We start from the raw sequence: 22,599 nt of genomic DNA on the forward strand, positions 1-22,599 counted from the left end.
GAGAGGGAGAGGGTAGCTGGGTGTATTTATAGCTGAGTGTATGTGGTGTAGCACAGTAAAGTTTACTGTTGGCGAGAATAGTGACGAATGAATCGTCTGACTTAGTATGATCAGGAGAGTTATAGGCAGAATGTGGGACAAGAGTATTTTGGGAGTTTTCTGGAATATGGACCATGCTTAAGGGATGACATGGTTGGGTAGGGAATAGTTTGATAAGAATTTAGAAACGAGATTTATTGGAATCTGAGTTTGGGAGCCTGGTTCGAAGGATTCTCAAAGTTAAGCGTGCTCAACTTGGAGAAACCTGGGATGGGTGACCAGATGGGAAGTTCCCTACTGGAAGAAAAATCACAGTCACCGGAGTTCGTATGACTGGAATATGGGTCTGGCTAGTCTTAGGTGGACTGGACAACATGATGTACGAGTAGTTGAAATTTGGGATGACTAGATGACCGATGAATAGTAACGATGATTAGTAACGATGAATAGTGGCGATGGAAAAGAAATTATAGATATCATCGATGAATAGTAACGATGATGAATAGTAATGATAAATAGTAACGATGATGAATAGTGTATGTGAATAGTAACGATGGATAGTAATGGTGAATAGTAATGGTGAATAGTGATAGTGAATAGTCGTATGAATGAACGATGAATAGGAACTATGAACGAACGGACGAACGATCGAATGATCGGACGAACGAACGATCGGAATTTCGGCAGCATAACGGCAGGAAAAGATTATTTGGACGAACGAACGGACGAATGATCGAATGATCGTACGAACGAACGATCGGAATTTCGGCAGCATAACGGCAGGACAAAGATTATCTGGAAGAACGATGAATAGGGACTATGAACGAACGATGAATCGATGAATAGGGACTATGAACGAACGATGAACGATCGAATGATCGAACGAACGAACGATCGGAATTTCGGCAGCTCAACGGCAAGACAAAGATTATCTGGAAGAACGATGAATAGGGACTATGAATGAACGATGAATAGGAACTATGAACGAACGATGAACGATCGAATGATCGAATGAACGAACGATCAGAATTTCGGCAGCATAACGGTAGGAAAAAGATTATTTGGACGAACGAACGGACGAACGATTGAACGATCGGACGAACGGACGAACGAACCATGAACGATCAGACGAACGATCGAACGATCGGACGAACAAACGAATAAACTAAGAACAGGGGACGAACGATCGAAGAACGATCGAACGATCCTTGTGCTAGTGTGTGCTTGTGTGGAACATGGAGTGGGTGTGTGTGGGGGGGGAGAGAGTTGCCATAAAATGGCTTGGGGTGGGATGAGAGGAGGCCCTTGCCCCTCTATTTATAGCCATGGTGGAGGGATTAGGGGGAGGGATGAGAGGATTAGTGGGAGGATGAGAGGATTAGTGGGAGGTTAGCATGTATTTGTCTTGTATAAGTGTAATTAGCTTGTAGAGCTCACCGTATGACACTGGAGGCATACGTATATGTATGGGCATGAGGAAAGTTATGAAGAAAATATTTGTAGGGTCTTGAAAAATGATTCTGAAGGTATTTCTCAAGAGGAAAATATCCGGAGATACATCGGTGGAATATTTTGGCAGTATTTCTGGAAAGAACTTGAAGAGGATCACTAGGGAAATATCTGGGCAGTATTTCTGTAAACAATTTGAGGGGGATCACTGGAGAAATATTTGTAGGATATTTTGAGGAGGATTTTAGAGAGAATATAGACCACTATAATTTATTTGTTGATATCAACTCGCAAACAAACATTTTGAAATGAAATTTGAAATTCATTTTGAATTTAGGGCGAGTTTGAGAAAATTTCAGAATTTGAATTTTTGGGATGCTACAGGCGATTTGGCCAAGGTTGCTTCACAACGAAGCCTGCCCGAGCTGGGCTTCGGGCGAGTCGAGGGTGCGCCCACCGCCTGAGGAGTCCCTCGGGCGAGGCGTGAATTCGTCCGGGGCTACTGTTCCCGCCCGAGGCCGGGCTCGAGCGAGGCGAGATTGCGTCCCTTGGTAGACGAGGCCTTGACCTGAACCGCACCCATCAGTCTTTGCGGTTTGTGCTGATGGTGGTTACCAGCCGTGTTTAGGAGTGTTGGGGGTACCCCTAATTACGGTACCCGACAGCGTTACTCTGGCTGTGGGCCCTTGTTGTCAGTCCCTTCCCCACGTTGTCCTCAACAGCACGATCGCGTCCAACGGTGGGCTTTGCGACGGTGAGGCGGCAAGGGTTGTTGCGCTGCGCGAGATCCTCGCGACCATGATTCCACACCGCCCGAACTTCAAAAGCAGACCCAATCCCTCCTCATGCTCACCCTTTTTGCCCCCTTCTTCCAGCCACCACGCAGACCAAATTCACCGCCATGAGGAAGAGAGATCACAGCGCCAGTCTTTCCCCGGTTCCTCAGCGAATCAACGCAGTGGAAGCGTGGTTGGCCATTTCCAGGAGTCGTTGAAGTCAATTTGAGTACCACGGATGGCTGCCATCGCCTCGTGTGCGACTAATTGCTCACCGGAGCCCATCTCCGCCACGGGATCCACCGCTTCGTGAAACGGCCACACCACGACTTGAGCGCAGGTGAGAAACCACTCTGATACTATCTATGTTCCCTAGAATGCGTAGAACCAAGAATCGTAGCTCGCAAGTTCGTTTAGCCAAAGTAATGCGTCGCCGGAGTTGCTGCGCTACCCTCGGACCGCTGGTCGCATGGTCATGGCGCTTTGGTGCCCTAACGACGATTAATATTGCTCCGGCCAAACTCAGTAGGGTACTAGCTACATGTTGGGTTAACTTTCCTCTAGCCTAACATGCTGGATCGCCGATGACCTGACTCCGGCAATGTCCACCGCCGTGGGATCGGCGCGCGCCGCCACCTTTCCACGTCAGAGGGGGGGAAATGACCCTAGCCGTTGATCCTCCTTTGGACGGCTTAGATTAGATCATGCTTACCGGTTGGGGGGAAAGCCGTGGATCATTCGATTCGGGTTTGGCGCATGAGATTCAATCGGGAGTATTTTATACCGGGTCCGCTGATCTCTGATCCGATGGTCGTGGACCCATACCGATTCGCGGAGAGACTAATATAATTCGCACCGTCCATGTGCAATCGCGCGGTCGTGAATGGGTCATACCGTTTCGGCCAGGTAAATATTCAAAGTAGCCCCTGAATTTTAGGAAATCAACCCACCGTCCCTATCCACTGTTCGCTGAGTCTAGTGAATCTTGCGCAGTGGCCCTGTATTTCTATTTAATTGGCGCGCAGTCCAGAAATCATAGAAATTAGAGAATTAATTATAGAAACTGATTTTTGTTACAAAAATAATTCTTGAAACTTGTAAAATTCATATAAAATTCATTTTAACTCCTTTTTAGTCCATTCTAGTTCCTATATTTTTGTAATAATATTGTTTATCACTTAGTGCCACTGTTTTGACATGAAAATTGTATTAAAACTGATCTCTTAATTAATCTTGTACCAAGCGCATAAATCTTTAGAAATTCAGAACTTAAAATCCATAACTCTAAATTTAATGATTTTTTCCTATGATCTTATTTTAATGTGTAGATTATTAATATGTATTTTGGATACATGTTTAGTGTGATGTTAATGTCTCCTTTGCACTATGCTTGTTTGTATTGTGACGAGTAGAAGAGCTAGTGGCAAAGGATCCCGGTGTTTAGCAGGTAGAAGTTACTGAGCAGGAGCTCATTGAAGGCAAGTTGTGCTCTTGACCACTTCTATTACCCAATAATGTTCTTTATAATTATTTATTCATGCATTGGTATAATTTTGATGGGACCAAATAGGTCACCCTAGTCTGCTTATCTTGTTACCTTGTTTACCCCTGAATTATTTGGGTAGTTTTTGCTATTGCTCTATATGGTTTTGGGTTTAATATTACATTATGTTCATGTTCTAATTATACTGTTATTTTATTTATTATTCATGTCAAGATCATTATTTTTAATTGGAACATGGAGCTTAACTTGAGAAACACGTGCCACCACAAGGGTGGAATGGGACGTCCTTGGCTGACTAACTAGGAAAGCTAGTGGAGGACTACCTTACCCGATAGGGGCAAGGGCAGTAGGGGAGTAGGCATGTAGGGAGGTTCCCGGGTTGATTTTGCTGTGATGGCGGTCAGACGGGGGATTCTTACATTGCTCTTCCTAGAAACTGTAGCGGATTTTCTAAAGCTAATGGAACTTTGTAAATGCCTCATAGCGTTACCCTGCCTCGCTTCCTTGGTAGAGGTGTATGGGATTCATGACCCCTTGGCAGATGGGTAATATGACTTGTGGGTATAGGGTACAACCTCTGCAGAGTGTAAAACTGGTATACTAGCCATGCTCACGATCATGAGTAGCTCAGGACTCTCGCATGATTAAACTATGAAACTAAATTCAATTTGTCATTTGCATTGCATGGGATTTACTACTAATTTTATTCTATTATTATTATGGTTTGGTATATACTTACATTTAGTAACTACTAATAAAATTTGACCAACTTATTAAAAGCAATGCTCAGCTTTAACCCCTATTATTGATCAGCCTTACACATCACATGAACTCCCACTTTTGGTGAGTTCATGCACATTATTCCCCATGACTTGTTGAGCTATGATCTTTTGTGAGCTCACACTTGCGATATATAAACCCCCACAGGAGAAGAACAGGTCGTCCAGGAGGAGCCGTACAACAAGGAGTACGATTTGATCTAGGTGGTGTCTTCCAGTCGACTTTATGGTGCCAAGGATGGATATTAGTTCGCTTTATATTTATCTTTTATTTTCATAAGACTTCCGCTATGTAATAAATACTTTTATAATATTGTGACATTTATTTCTATACACTCTGTTATTATGTGTGTTCATCTTCTTTGGCGCACATATGAGACACACTCGACTTTGTCCCTTAAATCCGGGTGTGACAATATATCATTAATTGGGTTTCTTGTCCATATAACGACACTTGCTAAATTAAGGTTGATTGAAGCTAACTACTTTCTAGACTCCAACATTTTTATTTACTACTTAGGGAGACACACACTAGTTACTTATATATTGCCAATTATATAAGCTACTATTATATGGATCATGAGATAACACTATCAATCATGCTCAATCACGACCCAAGCAAGTAAAGCAATCGATTCAAAACAAACATGCTTGGACAACAGTACAACAGTTATATGTTTTAATCATAACTTTAAATATATTCAACCAAAAAGAGTGATCTATGACTTTATAGAAAGCATAACAAACCATACACAAATTTTGGTATTATTACTCAAATCGAATTTCAAGAGCTATGAAGGCAAAAACACACCAAGCATCACACTTATGCCAACCAGGACAATAGATTGATATGGACTTTAGAGAAACATATCTCGTCTCCTAGACATCAAATAAAATAGTTCTTAGTTTTATAGGAAGTTTATTACACTGTCTATAACCTTCTTATTACCATCTTAAGATGGTTCAACATTTAACAAGGTCAAACAATACAATTTAGACACCTCTGTCCAGACTTGGACAGATTCTATCTTCTTACTTCAAACACCTATAACTGGAGATCTAGACCACCAAAAGCGTTGATTTTATGCAATTTGGAAATCTTAACAAAAGTACCACACAACTTCTATAATCATGAAGAAGTGATTCCAAGTTTAATCAACCCAAACAATACAGTCTTTGAAATCTGTCGAGAGAGTGGACAGAACACAACAATCATTTTGTAAAATTCATAACTCTCAAACTATGAGGTCTATGGTTATGAAATGTTAACATAAACAAGATAAGGAAGTTATATATGACTTTCTTATGATCAACATGAATTAATTATATACTTAAATTAAGCAAACAATGCAACCTTCGAAATCTATACATAATTATTCGGGTGCTGGACTTGTGAAAAGCATAACTTCTAAACCATTAATCCTTAGCTCATGAAATTTTAGGACGAGCTAAAAATATAAGTTAACTACAACTTTTGTATAGTACATGTCAACAGAAAACACACATTACTTTACTAGATTAATCACACAAAAAATTGTACGTGCAGTCCAAGAACAAGTATTTTGATTTAACTTATCTTCTATAATTATCATGTGTTCGACACTTCGAATATTTTAACAACTTATCATAAATTAGAGCTGACAACCACCTAATATAACAAGGCATTCATATTACCATATGTTAGGAACATAAATAGCAACATTAATAATTTTTATCAATGAAATACTAGAACTAAACATATTCTTTGCACTACTAATTTTACCAAATCTGATATAATTTCCATTGATATATGAACCAGAGAGGAATGCCACATTCTTTAGTTTATTAAGTAGAGTATTACTAGACATGATACAATTCTATCACTATACCTTTAGAGCAAAAGACCTAAACTGCATATATGCTAAATGCAAATGGTCTAAGAAGACAATATGAGTAATATGGACATCATCATTCATGAAGTATATTTTACCAACACAAGATTTATTCACTTATGCTTCTCTATTTTTTTAACATTCAACCATAGTCACACAATAGGTGGCATAATGGCTACAGAGTCATGTCATCACTTCACCATACAATCCACATTAATAAAACAATTCTAACCAAACTCATCAACTAGTCGATTGCATTCTAACCTATTTTTCATACCATCACTACACTACATACCGCATACATAGAATAACTCATCCACGTTTCACATAAATCTTTACCAAACATTCCCTGCATCGCTTCATACATAGAACGACTCATCTATATTTCACATATATCTTTACCAAAACATTCACCGCATCGCTTGCAACTTAAACCTAAGCTTTACTATGCTAATTTCGGACACCTACTTTCCTCATGAATGTTACCATCATCCAACATCGACTTGATTCAATAATACTAACCATATGTGTTCATCATAAGACGGGCATTTTAAGAAGCATGCATGATTTGTTTAGTCCTAATCCTTCCCTTAACTCCTCTTATAATTATATAATGGGTTTTATTTTAGCACCATATGAGACTATATAATTTGAGGCTGAGATTTTTATGAGGTATAGGTAATAACAAATCATGACTACTGTATATATTTCACATGCTTAGGTTTTATATATTAATTACAACAAAAAGAACAAATTGTTAATGCAATAAAGCATGTGAGGGCAAGTTAAATCTAAAATTAATTATTTTCTATGAATGCATGAACATATTAAGTTTTATTAGGCCACTACAACATCATGTAAATACAGTGTGTCGGTACCCTAGATTAGGGGTACCCCTTACTGCAGCATAAAGGCATGATGCCTGCGCAGCTACCCTTAACCACGCGGAGAACAACCCCAGGGGTATCTCGTGAGCAGTTAAGGTGGCGTTCTCGGAGACAATGTCGTCGGACCCAGAAGGCACGAGACCCCCGTACGCGCCACCCGGACCCCCAAAGTAAAGCAGCCCAGAGCCATTGGATAGGGTTCGGACCCCACCAAGTGAGCTCTGGACCACCCGTAATAAGGTCCCAGGAGAGGAAGTGCCGTGACTTAGGCATGGGTCCGGTGTTGACACGTGTCCAGGCTCTATCCGGAGCGCCTCCGCTCCCCACTCGGTCAAGGGTCTAATACTGCCACGTGGCTTATTCCCCATGACGTAGGCCAGCGGGTGGTGCATGACGTAAGTGCTCTGGGCCACGCGATCTCTGCATTTATTGCGGAGAAGACGCACCGCCTGTCCGTCCTCCTGATAGGCGATGTGCCCCCCACGACATTTATTGCATCCTGTCTATTCCGCTGGCAGACGGAGTTAGGGTCACCCTGCAGACGACGCGCCTGTCCAGTCTGTTGTCAAACAGTGCGGCCGTGCCATGCGGCGCATTGTGCTCACCATCCCTTATACGAGAAGCTTCCCCTGCACGCCGAGGATACGCAGATCTCGGATGTCAGGGCGCGAGAAGATTGCTCCAGCGGCAAACATTTGTAACTACAAGTGCTATATCCGATTGTCCCTGGGCCCATATGTCGGGGCTCAATACCTTTGTGCATGCCCCCTTCAACTATAAAAGGGGAGGCATACGACATTACAAGGGACTTAGACCCAAGTGATTCAAGACAACTCAAACCCTCAAGCAATACATCACACAGTGGAGTAGGGTATTACACTCCGGCGGCCCGAACCACTCTAAATCCTTGTGTGCTCTTGTGTTCTTCCCATTTTCCAACTAACAAGCAAAACGCTTAGGCCCCTCCTCATCTTAGGATTTAGGGCGGGTGCACTCCGCCACCCGGCCGAAGATTTCCTCTCTGACATTTGGCGCGACAGGTAGGGGGCGAGGCATTAGGTTTTTGCTTGTTTTCTCGCTCAGCATGATGGTGCAAATCATTGAGCACCGCGCCAAGACTTTGATGGATTTTGTGGTGGAGGAAGAAGCTGCTTCTTACACACCACTGGTTCCCAACCGCCCTGTACCGGGCACTGCTGCTGTGCATGCCACACGACAACATACAGCTGCACAGACATCCCAGACTCCGTCGAGGGCGACTCCGGGAGCGTTGTCAGCAGCCAGGGAGTTGTTGCGACACCCTCCAAGCTCCACGGCCTCACCAGGGGCCATGAAGCAATGGCGGGATGACGTCGACCGACTGCTCGGCATGGCACATTCTACCTCGACCAGATCGAGGCCTCGGTCATCCTGGCGCCAACATGAGGCGTCGACGTCTATGCGCTCACCCTCAGTGAGGTGCATACAGACCAACGACCTTCGAGCAGAACTCGACCGTAGGCGTGCGGGAGAGGATGCCCGGTTCTCTTTGGAGAGGGCACGCGAGCGCCGCCAAAACATCGAGGGCCGCAACCTCGATCAAGACTTCGTTGCAGCAGCACCGTAGACACCAATGGGCACCCGGTCCCAAGTGGGTGTCCCCTTGGCCAGCGTGGGCTGCACCACTCTCGCGGATCATCTCCGCGCGGCGTCGTGGCGACCTAAGTTCCGGCCACACCTGCCGGAAAAATACGATGGAACGTCAAACCCGTCGGAGTTCCTGCAGGTGTACGTCAGCGCCATCACGGCAGCAGGTGGAAACACCGCTGTGATGGCAACATAATTTCATGTCGCCTTGTCTGGACCTGCCCGAACCTGGCTCATGAACCTCGCCCCAGGGTCAATCTACTCCTAGGAAGAGCTATGCGCGCGGTTTGTTGCGAACTTTGCCAGTGCTTACCAGCAGCACGGTGTGGAGGCCCACCTCCATGCGGTGAGGCAGGAGCCTGGGGAGACTCTCCGGACGTTCATCTCCCGCTTCACCAAGGTGCGAGGTACTATACCTCGCATTTCCGATGCTTCTATCATCACGGCCTTCCGCCAGGGAGTACGTGATGAGAAAATGTTGGAGAAGTTGGCCATGCATGACGTGGAGACTGTACCCACACTCTTCGCTCTGGCCGACAAATACGCCAGAGCCGCCGAGGGCCGCGCATGGCACTCGGCCCACAAACCAGAGCTGCCTAGTCGGGTGGCTCGGGTGCCGTCCATCGAGACGGTAAGAAGAAAAAGAAGAAGGACTGCGACTACCAGAAGCCACGGTCCACCGCTCTGGTCGTTGCAGCCGCGACCGGGGGCCGGGGCGATCGCAACAAGCACCCACGGCCACAGAAGGGTAACAGCGGCCCATGCCCTGTGCACCCCAACGGTCGCCACAGCGCCGCGGAGTGTTGCAAGATCATTGATCTCGCGAAACGTGTCAACAAACGGCGCGAGTAGTCCTCCAAGGATGGCTCCCCACCTCGTCGCCGGCCTGGCAAAGAAAAGGTCGACGACTGCGAGGTGGCCGCAACTGAACGGGACCTCAGGTATCAGTCACCTGAGGGGGACCTGAAGGATGTCTTCACCGGAGGCTCCTACTCCGGTGGAGACAACTAGACGGACCCCCAGAGGGACCCCGTGCCCCCAGTCTACGGGGCCGAAGCCTGCCTTCCCCCGGAAACCCTTCTAGACTCCCCACGGGCCCAGACTTCCGATAGGATCATGCAGAAAAAGCCACAGCCGAAGACGAGGGCTCCCTCGTCAAACGCGGATGGGAACCCAGGGTCGGGACCTAGCCCTACGGCAAGTACCAAACCAAGAAGGGCTCCGCAACTCTCCCCCAGCTGGGAAGGACCCTTCAAGGTAACGGGAATACGCCGACCCGAGGGTGACCGTCTAGCTATGACTAAAGGAGTGCCTCCCTTGGTGCTGGATCATCTCTGTAAGTTCTATCCATAGGAGCAAGTCTGAGGGGTCGAATTTGTTTCCCTTTTGTAACTAGGTAACACATACGTGTACACCTACCCGGTGAGGTCCGTCCCCATAAACCTGGCCTGTTGGTCCGCACCCATGCATGATGAGTTATAAAGGAAAGAATTACCCCATCAGATGTGCCCCTATGATAGATTCATCTTACTGCTCCATGGTACTGCCCTGCAGTTTTTCAGATATTATTTTGTCTAACCCACCCGAATAGTTCCCTTTCCATCAGACATAATGACTTCCGAATTAAACAGCCAGGTTTGCAGTATAGGACCTCTCTGCGAAAGCAGGAGGGCGCGACAGCCTGGGAGCCGGCTCTAGAGAACGGGACCCCGTTCCATGGGGTGGTCCGGGGCCTGTGTGGCCGCTTAGCCTGGTTCCGTACCCGAAATCCCACACACTCCACCACTCCATGACAGGTACCTAGTATTCGGAGCTATAAGTCCTGTGGGTCCGGCAACCTGGGGTCCGAAACTAGAGAATGGGCATTTGTCTCCTAGGGTGGTCTAGAGCCCGTGTAGCCGCTCAGCCTGGTTCCGTACCGTGGGCCTGCACACTCCACCACTCTGCAACAAGTGTCCTAGTACCTAGAACCACCATCCAAGGGTCCGGACTCACAACTTGGCCTCCCAGACTAGACCTTGCAGGTCCCGAGCATGTATCAAAGGATGGCTAGTGTCAGATGACGGGTCCTGTGGGTGTACTACTAACGCTCCCTAGCCGAAGCTGTGTGCAGGCCCAGGTCCCAATCGAGGCTACCACCTAGGGGCCACCGCCAAACTCTTTCTTAGGTATGCTGGTCTGCAGCCTCGACAAATCGAGCCTACATCCCAGGGGGGCCAGGTACCAAGGAAGAGTCAGTTACACCACACGCAACAGGGACAAGTGGTACACATATAAGTGCTAATACTACTTGATAAATAGTACTCAAAAGTACCTTACAAAAAGCAAAAGTATTACATCCACCCTCAAGCGGAATCCTAGTTCCATCTCTACTCTGCAGGTATAAGCTACCAGACGCCAGCGGAGTCAAGCTGGAAAGCCCGCGGCCACTAGCCTTGCGGAATCCCCCAAGACGGCGTAACAACGGTGATGGCCACCTCAATGCGTGCGCCATTGCGAAGAGGTCCTTGCCCCCGTCCTCCTATGGGGGGCGACAACGAGGCCATTAAAGCCAAAGAGTTGGAGGCTCGGCGGCAGGTGGCACTGATGGTCTCACCAACGGAGGCAACCACCTCTGCAGTGGGTAGCCTCACCAGCGGCGACGACCACCTCAGCACCAACGACAGCAGCCACCTCCGCGTCGGTGGCTTACCAGCGACGGCGGCCGCCTCAGCGCGCGTGAAGAGGTCCTCGCTCCCGTCCTCCTACGGGAGTGAGGACAAGACCATCCAAGAACGCGGCCGCCACCCCCATGGCGTACGACGCCTTGTACGACCCCCCGGACGGCGTCGGACCAGTGCGGCCGGCGGCGCGGGAGACGCCATAGATGTGGCGGACCTGCGCACGGCGCGACCGTCGCCCGTGTGGTGGACGGACAGCCACGCCCCGACCAAGCGGCAGGAGACAGTGTCAGAGGCGGCACCGAGGCCATCCAAGCCAAGGAGCCAGACACGCGGCAGCTGACGGCGCCTGCAGCTGGCCGGCCCCGCGTAGCTGAAGTTCGCCTCCTCCGCAAGGCTGGTGAACGCCCTTCTCCCTCGAATGCTGGAGGAAGAAGCGGGTCGCCAGCCCATGCGGAAGGCAGGACCCCAACTCGGCTCGCCTTCCACCCCAGCGAGGATGATGAACATCCTTGAAGCTGAGGGCAGGGGGAGGCCGCAGCCCGGCTCGCTTCTCTCCACCACAAGGCTGGTGGTCATCCTTCTAGATGACCACTGGTGGGAGATTGCAGCCGGGTTGCATGATGAAAATCATTGAAGCCGAACGATGGCAGAAGAGCGTCAACCCCCGCGAGGTCGCGCTCCTCCAACAGCAGCAAGAAGAAGACAAGATTGGTGTAACACCCCAGGTGTTTATATTCCGCTCGACAACGAGTATGGATGTAAGCACGTAATCAATGGATAAAACAGATGCCAAAATTTTAAACATCTTCGCCTATCGCGATTTTAATATCGCATCTATTTCATCTGTCGCGAGTGCGACGTCGTTTTTGTTTTTAATCGTCCAGGCTCTTCCTAAATTTTCGTGATGTTCGGGACATCGTTGTTCTGAAAGTCGGTGCGTCCGGTGATTATTTAAAATTCATCCCCGCGCGAATCCGAATTCGAAAGCTCGACCCACTCGGACGATTTATCTCGGTCCAATTAAATAGAATTCGTCGACTAAGGTTTTCGGCGCAAATAATTCTGTCTTCACTCGTTAACCAAGAAAATCGTGTATGAGAATTTATAATTGAGATTCGATTCTCCACATAAATTATCTGTTGACGTGGAATCGGGTGTCGACTGCGGATGAAATAATTTGATTCCAAATCAAATTGAACACCGTCTGAAATTCGGTTGTTCACACCGTTCGGATTTGTTCCGACGACATCTCACCCCGATCCAAAACTTTGGATATAAATAACAGGTAAAAATGCATCTGATTCTAAAATATTCACCAAATCAAAGCGTGTCCCATTTATCGTTATCAATTTCGTTTGATTCGATCCATGATTCATCGCTAAAAATCTTCAATTCAAAAATATCTCTAATTCTCGGTAAAAAAAGAAGAAAAGAAAATCTAAATAAAAAAATCTGTGAAAATATCTGTTCTTCCCTATCCTGTCCACCGCTCTTTCTATCTATTTATATCCCCTTCGTTTCTATCCAGCCGGTGCTCGGTTATCTTCAACCTCCTGCCGTGGGCACTCACGGCCGTCTCTCTCCCTTGCTTCCCTCATGGCACCTGGCCTCGGCTCCTTGCGTCGGCCTCCCCTGGGTCCGGCTTCTTCCTGGCGGCTCCCCGAGCTCCGTCTCCATGGCGCGCTCGGGATTCTCCAAGCTCGTCGCGTTCGGCTTATTCCCTGCGCGCCGTGGAGTTTCCCCGTCGCGCCCTCTGCTCCATCTTCCCCAACCGCGCGCTGCTCGGAGTCCCTCCCCAGTCGCGATTTCCCTGCCCCAGCGCCTGCTGCGAGCTCGCCAGGATGCCCCTGCTCATCTTCCCTTGGCCGCGGGCCCTTGCCATGCTCGCCGAGCTCCCTCTGGTCTTCTCTGCTCGCCGAGATTCTCCCTGGTGCCGCGTCGCGCCCTCCCCTCGGTCTTCAACGTTGAACACCGCCATCTCTCTGGTGTTCTGCGCTGGCCGCAGATCGAAGCTTTGCCGTGCGCCCAGTCGAGCGATCCCCTTCGCGCGCGTTCCCTGCGCTTGCCCCAGCCGCGCTCTGGCCGTCCCAGCTCCACTCGGCGCCCCCTCGGCTCGGCCCAATGCTGCTGGTCGTGTCCCTCGGCGCCGGTCGCTTCTTCTTGCTATTCCATGCCGCGGCAATCGCCCTGCTGCTCCAGTGCGCCCAGCCGAGCGATTCTCTGCTCCGTGCGCGCGGTATTTCTCCAGCATGCCGCGCCCAGTCCCTGCTCCTTGTTTTTCTCTGTGATGTGGAGTCCCTGCTCAGATTGTGCCGCGCTTGCTGTCGTGTTCGGCCTGCTCCGGATCCGAAGTTGGTCGTCTCGGTGTGAAATCGCCGTCGTGTCTGGGATTTTGACAGTCTCCCTACTCGCCGTCGAACTTGGGTTCTCTGCTCATCCTTTAGCGCTAGCGCGTCGCCGTGATGTTACCGTCTCGCCGTGATTCCCTGATGGTTCGTGTCTCCGCATGTTCAAATCGCCGTTCCGCGCGTCAGCAAGAAATCATAAGAATCGGGTGAAGACGAAGCTAGCAGCGTGATATTCCCTAAGCGCTCGACAAATTGCCTGGATCGGAAAATCGCTACCGATCTCGCGGATTCGTGTCAACTGTTGAAATGGTAAGTTGATGAATTATTTAGAATAATTCGAACGTTAAATAAATTAATGTGCTAGTGCGATGCTCATTAGGTGCTCGATAAATTGCGTGAGTCACGAAACTCTCGTCGACTTCGCAGTTCTTACGATTATCGAGCCAGATTCAGCTATGACGAATTATTTCGCTATTCCGGTCACTTAGCTGAATTAGTGAACCGAGTAAAATTTTGGTAGGCACGTGTGATGATAAAATATTTTAATCACTTATAAAGATGTAGTATAATTTATAAGGTAATGGATTAGTTCAGAATTTAATTAATTAACTGATAAGTTGTGATTAGGCTAATTGTATTTCATGTGTATAGTTTGTTGTTCGTGATGTTTGCGTTAGGTTTGAGAAGCGTAATTATTGCGCGTAGTCGTATATTAACAACTAGTGTTTCCGTACAAAATTGTACAACGCCTCGCCGCTAGGTGTTTAATTCGCTATTGCATAGTACTATTTAGGTTTGAAATATTCCGGTCTATATGCATTCATGTGCATAATACATTTCATTCAGGTACGTGAATTAACCACGCGATGCGGAGAACCAGAACTGAGTCGACCACAAGATGTCGCTACGCGTGAGCCGCTCGCGAGGTGATGCTGATGGACAAACCGGAAGATGGATAATCTGAACGAGTGCGAAGCCAAAGGATACTCGCCAAGTCTTCGTCTAACAAACACTAACCTAGTGTTTCTTCCAGGCAAGCCCCGGTGCATGCAACTCCTTCCTTGTGTTTTTAAATAATTTTTGCGCACTTTAAGGCTAGTGAAATGTGCATTAGGTTTATAGGAGTTGCTTGGAAACCCTTTGATGCATTGCCTTCCTTGATATCCATACCTTTATAGATACTTCTCGTGAAGTATCAAAATATGATTTACAAAAAAAATGCTTAGCCCTGCTTAGATCTTGTGGATATAGGTTGTCTTTTGCAATACTGCCTAGCTCAGGGGTTATCCTGAGGAAGGATGGCTTCTACCTGCAAGAATATATTTTCATTGGGAGCATGGTGGGATCTTACTGCAAAGTTTCCTGTGATGCTCTTTTCATCCTAAGGAACACAAACAATCCTAAGGATGGAAGTACTTAAATCGGGACTTGGGCTAGGAACGGGTGAGGTTCTACCCAGGTTGATTAAGGATTGGATGCGTATGTAGGCTTGATGATCGAGGACCCTTTAACTGGTCACATGCCTCATCATGGGTAAGCTTTGCCTCGGGCAGACTAAGGCCAGAATAAGATAACACGCAATGGGAGTGGAGCGGCGGCGAGAGTAGCGTGTACCCTCCATGGCAAGAGGCTGGACGGTGGTGTATCTGTGCTCTCGGTTGACATGAATGTGATCTGGTCTTAAGAACCCCGGTGGCGGGTTGACATATGCAGGGTTAAGTGCTACATATGTCGTGTGATCGGAGATCCTCAGCTGAGTATAATCGATTCGGATCGCCGTACCTTCGCGGTTATGAAGACTTGGTCACTGCCCTACAACCTAAGTCAGGATGTGAACCTCATGAATAAAAATGATGTTGTATTGATGAGATGGTGAAATTAGACCAGATGCAAACAGAGTCTATTAATATTTAATCTGGCATTAAAATATTGAAAGTAAGGACTCACTTTAGTAAGTTATTTCTGCAAAAGTATCTAAGTTGATTCTTGTTAAAGCCTCTCCTTGATTCCCAAATCCAGCATATCCTTGAGAGTCTTTTTTTAGTTGGGTAAGTCTTGCTGAGTAATTCTATACTCAAGGTTTTATTCCCTGTTGTTTTTCAGGTTATAGTTTTCTGCTGTTGTTGATGGTGTTAAGTGCCGGTGGGCTCGGCCTTCTTATATAAGTATACCCTGTCTTTATCTTCTTATTGAGGATGATCACTTGAGCTAGCATATATTTCAAACTTATACTTTTGTAATCACTCCGATAAAATAATGTAAAATTTTTATAACCTGTAAAATTTGGCAATAAGATTTCCGCTGCAAAAATGTTGTGTGTGTGATTTGTGTTACTTAATCCCGCGGTTCTGGTTGTAAGTGGTTTATCCGATGTCCTTGGGCAATAGGACGGATCCTGTTAAGTTATCTGGTGCACATGCATAGCTGTCTGAGGTCTTTGAGACAAGGACAGGTGCATGTGAGCCCAATAACTTGGGAGGTTCTGCCACAGCTGGTATCGGAGCAGGATTAAGTATATACGATCACATATTTATTTTTAAAACAAAGTTTTGGTTTTAGAAAACCTAGTTTCAACTAAACACATTGTTTGGTTTTGAAAAACAGTTTTAAAAAAACTATAATGCTAGCGACATCCTCTGTTAAGCCCTAAACTAAGGACTATCAGGTGGCTTATTTGAAAACCACTAACCCACAACCGGGTGGGTATTGCATACATGTGTATTGTTATTTTTGAGGCCATTCAGTTTTGAATGGATCGACGCTCAAGGTAAGGTGAGATGTGACAGCATGACCGAACAAACGTCGGTCTAGGGAAGAGTGTAAAAAGCGCTTGATTATATACATGTTCCACATATGTATATATGAAGGCTGCGATGTGGAGTATTATTTTTCTGGGAATTCAGTACCCCATGGATGTGTATGGGTATACAAACATGGGAATACTGAGAAGTGTAATGTACTTGTAACGACGCACCTACGCTCAGGTAAGAAGGTGACTTACCATAATGAGCTGCCCTATGGTTAAAGTGTGACAGCAGTGCCTATGCGTGGCTCGATGCTTAATGATGAGCTGGCCTCCATATAGAAATATATGGAGTATAAACTGTGATAAACTGTCATGTGTGAATTGCATCATGGGAAATTGGGCTGTGATGGAATTTTCTGCAGGTACACTAACCTCGAAAACGTATGTGTAGCTGACGACTAGCAATATACCGTGAGAGTCATAAGTATGCCACCGAGATAGAACGCTATCGCCACATTATGTTGGCAAAATCAGTGAGGACGAATAGGACGAGCATGCATCCTGATTGTTGCATCATGTTTGTCACCTATACACCCAAGATGCTTTTCTCATCTTTATTCCAGTAACCAGTGATTGTAAATAATGTGGTGTAATGCAGTATTATGAACTTCGGTGGAATAGCTGTCCTCCGTTATTTAGGTAATCTATTTAGGAATTATATGTGTTTGCTCTTGTGCTTGATACGTTGATAGAAGGTTGGTGACTTGATTGCCTAAACCCAAACCTAGGCCATGTTCTTAATTAGTGAACCATGACCCAAATTTGATTTTTCCGTTATCACTCCATGACCAAACACATAAAAAAATAAATGCCTAGATAATTTCTTTGTTGGACCTAAAGTGTACCCGGACTTGAAACAAGAATCTCGAGCCATGTCTCCAACCTAAACCATATCCTTATTCAATTGGTGCAAGCTGATGTACCTTATCCAGTTCGCATGTTCTTAAGGATTGCTATGTTGCTTTATCAACCTAGAAAAGACATGCCCGATCAATTTCTTGAATTTGATGCCTTTGGTTTTCTTATATCTCTCGAAGGCATACTAATTTGATCTTATCATCATTTTCCTCCGTATCTAATCAGATACCAATCCTTGACCTTGTAATTGTTGCGATGACATAGAAATATGCTTGGGGCTGAAGTTGCAGTCTCCCATCGTACTCCCTCACCAACCAATTTAGGTTCTGGCCATGCCTTGTTCATTTCATTGGGCCATAATCTATTTGGCTCTCTACTTGTAACCATTTTGACAGGTAGAGTTTCTTTGTATATTGTTACCCTTGCTCAATCTATTGGCGTGGCACGAGATTTCTTATTGGTTACGTCTGGTAATGGTGTTGTGACTAAAACCGATGGTGCCGCGACGAAACCGAGGGCCTCCTGTGGATGATCGACACATGGATGCGCTACTTGGCACGCGCTGGTATCACAGTTAGTAGTCATAATCCATTATGAGACTATATCAATGTGTTATCTTAGCACAATCTGTTTTTGCTACGTGAGATTCATTATTGGTGCCAGTTCGGTGATGGTGTCATGATTAAGGACTTATGGTGCCGCAGCGAAACTGAGAGCCCCTTGTGAATGTACACACAAGGTTATGCTGCTTGGCACATGCTGGTATCGATGTCTCTAGTCATGATCCGTTATGGAACTACACTGATGTGTGATCTTCCGTAAACATTTCCCTTGAAACAATTTCTATGTTGTTTGTTAAGTGACCAAGCAACAACTATCATCTCTGTTGGATCAAATGGGCATACCACTTTTATGTGTGGTCTCTTTTCTTTGATCTTAGTATTGACTACTCATACAAGTTCCCTTTACATCCTTTGTGTAAAGGTGAAGCCTTGGAGCTTTTTAGTGTTGGAAAACCACTGATTAGCTCTCAAATTGGAGATTGACTTTCCCCTGCTGCTGAGATGCAGGAGTTTGTTCATTCGCTCTCCTATTTAATCCATGTATTTCCGAACTAAGTCACTTCATCTTGCATGAAGAAACGGATGAACAACCGGACCAAATAAATTTCTACCCAAATACATGATCTCCTATTGCAAATGTGGACTCTCAACCCTTGGCTTACCGATGGTACTGAGAGGACCTGCTCAATGTCAAAAGTAGTTCAACAAGTTGGTTTTACTAACTTGTACTGCTTTGTGAACAACGGTTGAGTTTAGAGATCGTTTTGTCGAATTGTCTAAACTCACTTTAGTTTAACTCATCCTAAGGAAGAGCTTGCAAGAATTAAGTCAAGTCGACTGATAACCACCTAATCATCGCTCTAGTCATGCCTCGATCGCTTCACGTGTGCTTTTCCGGCATGTGTGATCAAGTAGATCCAGGATTAATGCTCAATAAAATGGATTGGTTACAAAGACAGTGTTTACAGATCCCTCCGTTGGTGATGTTCTCGAATCTATATCACCTTTCAGGGACTTGGATTTTCTGGCTAGCCACGGGTCAACTGTGATGTTATTCGACATTCACACCCGTCTCGTGTGCTATGAACTTACAGTGACCACTTGTTGGTAAGCCTCCTTCTGTGTGTTTTACCCAAGATGGTGCATCTGATTCTGTTTGGGTAAAATCGCGTATTTACCGCTCGCTCAACAGACTCAGATAGTGCAGTGTCATCAGAAAAAGCAAACTACACACATGGAACCTTATGTGTTCTTCTGGCAGACATCATCTCTATTGGTGGACATTTCTAAATTAGCCTAAGGCGATGCGTGTTATGTCCACTAGAGAAACGACATTCTGAGACACTCGTCTTTGCTTGGAACTGCCTTTGTTGCCGCTGATATGGACATGGGTTACATGCTTCTCTACTCTTAAAAGTCTTTCGCTCCAAATCTCGTGACGAGATTCTTTTAAGGGGGGAGGGCTATAACACCCCAGGTGTTTATATTCCGCTCGACAACGAGTATGGATGTAAGCACGTAATCAATGGATAAAACGGATGCCAAAATTTTAAACATCTTCGCCTATCGCGATTTTAATATCGCATCTATTTCATCTGTCGCGAGTGCGACGTCGTTTTTGTTTTTAATCGTCCAGGCTCTTCCTAAATTTTTGTGATGTTCGGGACATCGTTGTTCCGAAAGTCGGTGCGTCCGATGATTATTTAAAATTCATCGCCGCGCGAATCCGAATTCGAAAGCTCGACCCACTCGGACGATTTATCTCGGTCCAATTAAATAGAATTCGTCGACTAAGGTTTTCGGTGCAAATAATTCTGTCTTCACTCGTTAACCGAGAAAATCGCGTCTGAGAATTTATAATTGAGATTCGATTCTCCACATAAATTATCTGTTGACGTGGAATCGGGTGTCGACTGCGGATGAAATAATTTGATTTCAAATCAAATTGAACACCGTCTGAAATACGGTTGTTCACACCGTTCGGATTTGTTCCGACGACATCTCGCCCCGATCCAAAACTTTGGATATAAATAACGGGTGCAAATGCATCTGATTCTAAAATATTCACCAAATCAAAGCGTGTCCCATTTATTGTTATCAATTTCGTTTGATTCGATCCATGATTCATCGCTAAAAATCTTCAATTCATAAATATCTCTAATTCTCAGTAAAAAAAAGAAGAAAAGAAAATCTAAATAAAAAAATCTGGGAAAATATCTGTTCTTCCCTATCCTATCCGCTGCTCTTTCGATCTATTTATATCCCCTTCGTTTCTATCCAGCCGGTGCTCGGTTATCTTCAACCTCCTGCCGTGGGCACTCACGGTCGTCTCTCTCCCTTGCTTCCCTCATGGCACCTGGCCCCGGCTCCTTGCGTCGGCCTCCCCTGGGTCCGGCTTCTTCCTGGCGGCTCCCCGAGCTCCGTCTCCATGGTGCGCTCGGGATTCTCCAAGCTCGTCGCGTTCGGCTTATTCCCTGCGCGCCGTGGAGTTTCCCCATCGCGCCCTCTGCTCCATCTTCCCCAACCGCGCGCTGCTCGGAGTCCCTCCCCAGTCGCGATTTCCCTGCCCCAGCGCCTGCTGCGAGCTCGCCAGGATGCCCCTGCTCATCTTCCCTTGGCCGCGGGCCCTTGCCATGCTCGCCGAGCTCCCTCTGGTCTTCTCTGCTCGCCGAGATTCTCCCTGGTGCCGCGTCGCGCCCTCCCCTCGGTCTTCAACGTTGAACGTCGCCATCTCTCTGGTGTTCTGCGCTGGCCGCAGATCGAATCTTTGTCGTGCGCCCAGTCGAGCGATCCCCTGCGCGCGCGTTCCCTGCGCTTGCCCCAGCCGCGCTCTGGCCGTCCCAGCTCCACTCGGCGCCCCCTCGGCTCGCCCCCATGGTGCTGGTCGTGTCCCTCGACGCCGGTCGCTTCTTCTTGCTATTCCATGCCGCGGCAATCACCCTGCTGCTCCAGTGCGCCCAGCCGAGCGATTCTCTGCTCCGTGCGCGCGGTATTTCTCCAGCATGTCGCGCCCAGTCCCTGCTCCTTGTTTTTCTCTGTGATGTGGAGTCTCCTCGCCGCGCGGATCTCTCTCCTTCCTACCCTGCTCGGATTGTGCCGCGCTTGCTATCGCGTTCGGCCTGTCCGGATCCGAAGTTGGTCGCCTCGGTGTGAAATCGCCGTCGCGTCCAGGATTTTGACATGTCTCCCTGCTCGCCGTCGAACTTGGGTTCTCTGCTCAGCCTTTAGCGCTAGCGCGTCGCCGTGATGTTACCGTCTCGCCGTGATTCCCTGATGGTTCGTGTCTCCGCATGTTCAAATCGTCGTTCCGCGTGTCAGCAAGAAATCCTAAGAATCGGGTGAAGACGAAGCTAGCAGCGCGATATTCCCTAAGCGCTCGACAAATTGCCTGGATCAGAAAATCGCTACCGATCTCGCGGATTTGTGTCAGCTGTTGAAACGGTAAGCTGATGAATTGTTTAGAATAATTCGAACGTTAAATAAATTAATGTGCTAGTGCGATGCTCATTAGGTGCTCGATAAATTGCGTGAGTCATGAAACTCTCGTCGACTTCGCAGTTCTTGCAATTATCGAGCCAGATTCAGCTATGGCGAATTATTTCGCTATTCCGGTCACTTAGCTGAATTAGTGAACCGAGTAAAATTTTGGTAGGCACGTGTGATGATAAAATATTTTAATCACTTATAAAGATGTAGTATAATTTATAAGGCAAGGGATTAGTTTAGAATTTAATTAATTAACTGATAAGTTGTGATTAGGCTAATTGTATTTCATGTGTATAGTTTGTTGTTCGTGATGTTTGTGTTAGGTTCGAGAAGCGTAATTATTGCGCGTAGTCGTATATTAACAACTAGTGTTTCCGTACAAAATTGTACAACGCCTCGCCGCTAGGTGTTTAATTCGCTATTGCGTAGTACTATTTAGGTTTGAAATATTCCGGTCTATATGCATTCATGTGCATAATGCATTTCATTCAGGTACGTGAATTAATCACGCGATGCGGAGAACCAGAACTGAGTCGACCACAAGATGTAGCTATGCGTGAGCCGTTCGCGAGGTGATGCTGATGGACAAACTGGAAGATGGATAATCTGAACGAGTGCCAAGCCAAAGGATACTCGCCAAGTCGTCGTCTAACAAACACTAACCTAGTGTTTCTTCCAGGCAAGCCCCGGTGCATGCAACCCCTTCCTTGTGTTTTTAAATAATTTTTGCACACTTTAAGTCTAGTGAAATGTGCATTAGGTTTATAGGAGTTGCTTGGAAACCCTTTGATGCATTGCCTTCCTTGATATCCATACCTTTATAGATACTTCTGGTGAAGTATCAAAATATGATTTACAAAAAAATGCTTAGCCCTGCTTAGATCTTGTCGATATAGGTTGTCTTTTGCAATACTGCCTAGCTCAGGGGTTATCCTGAGGAAGGA

General features: G+C 46.5%; 1 pseudogene; it reads left to right on the forward strand.

Moving 5' to 3' along the window:
- Positions 1-20,252: 20,252 nt before the first annotated feature.
- LOC103635452 (uncharacterized) lies at positions 20,253-21,614 on the forward strand (annotated as a pseudogene).
- Positions 21,615-22,599: the final 985 nt, after the last annotated feature.

The sequence above is a fragment of the Zea mays genome, chromosome 8 (genome assembly GCF_902167145.1).
Source record: "Zea mays cultivar B73 chromosome 8, Zm-B73-REFERENCE-NAM-5.0, whole genome shotgun sequence".
NCBI lineage: Eukaryota > Viridiplantae > Streptophyta > Magnoliopsida > Poales > Poaceae > Zea > Zea mays.